The sequence below is a fragment of the Pteropus vampyrus genome, unplaced genomic scaffold (assembly GCF_000151845.1).
Source record: "Pteropus vampyrus isolate Shadow unplaced genomic scaffold, Pvam_2.0 Scaffold76, whole genome shotgun sequence".
In the NCBI taxonomy this organism is placed as follows: Eukaryota; Metazoa; Chordata; class Mammalia; order Chiroptera; family Pteropodidae; genus Pteropus; species Pteropus vampyrus.
Window position 1 is genome coordinate 2313314 of NW_011888857.1, and position 4767 is coordinate 2318080.

The 4767-nt window shown below is 32.9% G+C and overlaps 1 pseudogene; it reads right to left on the reverse strand.

Moving 5' to 3' along the window:
* Positions 1-4049: 4049 nt before the first annotated feature.
* On the reverse strand, positions 4050-4168 carry LOC111741333 (annotated as a pseudogene).
* Between the last annotated feature and the right edge of the window lie 599 nt (positions 4169-4767).

The following is a 4767-nucleotide window of genomic DNA, read 5'->3' on the forward strand; positions in this document are numbered from 1 at the left end:
AGTGAATTCAATCCAGCTGGTTTTTAAGCATCACTTGATCATGTCAATGATAATAACAACTTTTATACGGAGCTTGTTAAGTGCCAAGCAGTGTTTCAAGTGTTTTTTTTTTTTTTAATATGTATTAATTAATTTAATTCTTACAAATGATCATGCTTCTTCTACAGATGAGAAAAAAATTAGGTTAGCCATGGTCACAGAACTGAGAGTGTTAGACTTCTGATTTGAACCCAAGCAGTTCCAAGCCTAGACCTTAAATTTACACTATAGTACCTCACAATACATGGCCCCTAACACTCATGAGACTTGGCCCTCTTTCATGAATGTGATTAAAGCTCTGAACCCTGTTCTAGACAAATATACCAAGGCACATTTTCTATACTATTTTAGAGGGTTTTCAGAAACCCTCTAAAATAGTATAGAAAAGTCCACAAATAGACCCCTGATTTCAAACTCTTCTTTATAATTCTCCAACTTTAATAAAATTCAGTAAAACCTAAATTTCTACACAAAACAAGCTGGTATAGTGAGAAAGAAACAGATTATGAATCAGTAGAATTGAGTTTGGATTCCAGCTCAATAGGTGAGTCATTTAACTTGAATCCACAGTTCTTTTATCTATAAAATGGACATAATAATCCTTTCTCTATAAGAACTAACATACGTTGAGTGTAAAAATTTATATATATTGCTTTGTGCCAGGCGTGGTTCCAAATGTTTTTGTTATAGTATCTCATTTAATACTTACACATCCTCCCCTTTCCCCCGTGGGCTAGATATTATAATCCTATTTCAGAGATGAGAAAACTGAAACACAACGAGGTTAGGTACCTTATCTAAGATTACATAACAAGGGGCAGAATCAGAATTTGCACCAAGGCAATCTGATTTTGAAGTCCATATTCTTAAACGCTATACACACTGACAATAAGAATATAATAAATATCCATATTTTAAAAGCACACTATGAATGGCAAGTTCTAAAGAATTCCAAATATATAGTTGAAAGAGAAATGGAATTTATTTGCATCACAATCGTGTTAACTTCACAGCTGTGTGACATTGAACAAGAATTTTAATCTCTCTGGACCTTTGCTTCCTTAACTATAAAAAAAAGGAAAAATCATAAATCTTGTCCCTTCCTTAAAAGAGATGCCTATGGAAAGGCATTTACTAAACTGTATAAAACATTAAATTAATGTAGGTTCTTCTTATATGCATTTATAGTTCATTTGATCCAATTTACAAAAGTCCTTAAATGGTATTTCAGTGAAACAAAAGCTTGAGTTTCTTTTATAAAGAATAATCTCCAGAATAGCAAGTCCAGCTACATTTGCTGATGCCTGTTATATTTGAATCTCAAATGCATATTTTTTAACCAGGTACCACCAAGTACCTGACTTGTGTTCTGAACACCCAAACTCACCTGAATTTTAAATCTTCAGGAATTGGTTTGGCTTCTTCCTTAAAATTTTCTGCACTTTTTATCACAGAGAACACTTTTTAATCTTAATTTTTCATTTTAAAATACACTAAACAGCAAAATTTCAATTAACATTAGATCTGGTTTCCAGTTTGAAAACCGATGCAGTTTTACTATATGTGTATAAAAAAGGCATTATGCTAACAATGAACCATTCAATAAATAAATAAATAAATAAAAATGTAATCCCATTTACAAAGCAACACAAAGAATAAAGTAGGAATAAATTTAACCAAGGAGGTGGAAAATCTATATACTGAAAACTGTAAAACATTGATGAAAGAAATTGAAGAAGACACAAATTGATGAAAATATATTCCATGTTTGTGGGTTGGAAAAATTAATATTCTTAAAACACTCATTCTACCAAAGTGATCTACAGATTCCATGCAATGCCTATCAAAATTCCAATGGCTTTTTTTTTCAGAAATAGGAAAAACCAATCCTAAAATTTGTATGGAACCACGAAAGACCCAAAATAGCTTAAGGAATCTTGGGCAAGAAGAGCAAATCTGGAGATATCATATAGCCTGATTTCAAACTATATTGCAAAGCTATAGTAATCAAAACAGTATGGTACTGGCATATAAAGAGATACATAGATCAATGGAAAAGAATAGAGAACCGAGAAATAAACCTATACACACACATATATATATGCTTAGCTAATTTTCTCAAGTGTGCCAAGAATACACCATAGGGAAAGGATAGTCTCTTCAATAAATGGTGTTGGAAAAATTGGATATCCACATCAAAAGAAAGAAATTGGACCCTTATCTTACACCACAAAAATCAACTCAATTTGGATTAGAGACTTAAACAGTAAAAAAAAAAGAGAGACTTAAATGTAGGACCTGAAACTGTAAAACTACTAAAAAAAAAAATAGGGAAAAAGCAATTGTATTGATCAATACAATTTTTTGATGTCTCCAAAAAGCACAGGTAACAAAAGCAAAAATAATTAAGTGGGACTACATCAAACTAAAAAGTTTCTTCATAGCAAAGGAAACAAACAAACAAACAAAAGTCAACCTATAGAATGGGAGAAAATATTTCCAACCCTACTTCCAGTAAGGGGTTAATATACAAAATATGTGAATGACTCTTACATTTCAATAGCAAAAGAAACCCGAATAACCCTATTAAAAAATGGGCAAACGACAGGAATAGATATTTTTCCAAAGAAGTATTACAGTTGGCCAATAGATATATGAAAAGATGTTCAACATCACTAATCCTCATGGAAATGCAAATTAAAACCACATTGAGATATTGCCTCACATGTAGTAGAATGTCAGTTTTCAAAACGACAAGAAATAAATATTGGCAAGGATGTGGAAAAAAGAGAGCCTTTGTGCACTCTTGGTGGAAATGAAAATTGGCACAGCCATTATGAAAAACAGTATGGAGGTTCCTCAAAAAATTAAAAATAGAACTACCATGTGATTTAGCAATTTCATTTCTGGGACCGAAATCACCATCTCAAAGAAATATGTGTACTCTTGTGTTCATTACAGCATTATTCATTACAGCTAAGTTATGAAAGCAACCTAAGTTGATGGATGAATGAGTAAAGAAAATGTGACACATACATACACACACACACACACACACACGAGAATATTATTCAGCCATAAAAAATGAAGGATAAGGAAATCCTGCCATTTATGACAACAGGGGTAGACCTTAAGGGCATTATGCTAAGTGAAATAAGCCAGAGAGAGAAAGACAAACTGTGCCAAATCATGTATATGTGAATTCTTTAAAAAAAAAAAAAGTTGATCTTATAGAAACAGTAGAAGGGAAGTTGCCAGGAGCTGGGAGTGACGGAAATGGGAAGACATAGTTCAAATGATACTCATTGTTTATTATAAGATAATCTAATGTGCAGCATGGTGACTATAGTTAATAATATTGTATTATATACTTCAAATTGTCTAAGAAAATAGAGCTTAAGTGTCCTCATTTAAAAAAAACAACTGTATGAATGTGTTGATTAACTTGATTGTGGGAATCATTTCATAAAGTATATGTATATCAACTCATCACATTATAACTTTAAATATGTTACAATTTTACTTGTCAATTATATCTTGATAATGCTGTAGGAAAATAAAAAGGTACCAAGCATAGTATTAAGAGGGTTGACAATAGGCTAAATCTGCCTAGGTTCAAATCCTGACCCTACCACATATTGTCTGTGTGACGTTAAGCAACTTGCCGAAATGCTTTTATACCAGCCTGTGCATCTGTAAAATGTGGGCAATAGTACAAAATCATGGGATTGTAATGTGGGTTAGGTGAGCTTTGCATATAAAATATCTAGAACAGTGTTCAGCACATATTAAATATTCAGTAAATATGAGTTATTGTATTTGAACAACTTGTATCTCTTCTCTTCCCCATATCTCATTTTAATACCTACAAAGTGGGAACACTGTTACATTTTTTTTCTGGTTAGGATTGAAATACATTTTTTTTCCTTTTTTAGGCGAGGCAACCCTTGGTTGACCTCACGAATTGCAAGGACCTTGTCAGTTTACAATCCCTTATTTTTTATTTTTTACGCCCACAGGACTTGTTTTTCCTAGGTGGTCTCCCATCCAAGTACTAACCGGGCCCAACCCTGCTTAGCTTCCGAGATCAGACTGGATCGGGCTTGTTCAGGGTAGCATGGCTGTAGACTGTAATACATTTTTAAATTGTTTGGAGAATATTTTAAACTCTATTAGGTGCAATGGATCTACAAAGGGTAACTGCTGTTCCACTTTTAAAAGGGAGAAGATAATTACTATGTGGTCTTTTTTCAGGAGGAGAATTAGTCAACAAAGTTGTTTAAATTTTTTTTTTTTTTTAGCGCCCACGAAGCTGCGAGCTAATGTGGGATGATTCAAATGATTTAGAAAGCTCAATTCTGGACTGAAGTGGAATGTTTTTCTCATATCAGAACAGAATTTTTGTAACTGCAGTATCAGAGCAGGAGAATGTCAATTTTCATGTGGAAAAAAAATCTTTTCATAAGAAACACACAATATTTTACAAAGAGTAAGTAAAGGAAGAATTTATTTTAAACTGCCTCTCCTCTTAAGAAATATAAAACCATGAATGTTTCTTTGCATATTATGTTCATGACTGCCCTCTGCTTTATTAACTCAGAGGTGTCCCAGGCACCTACCAGTTCAGCCTCCCACCAAGTACATATCTATTTTTGTTTCCTTGTAGGAAACAACAAAGCTTACAGACTTGTTTTGAATTAGAGAGTTTTTCCCATTATTACTGAGGAC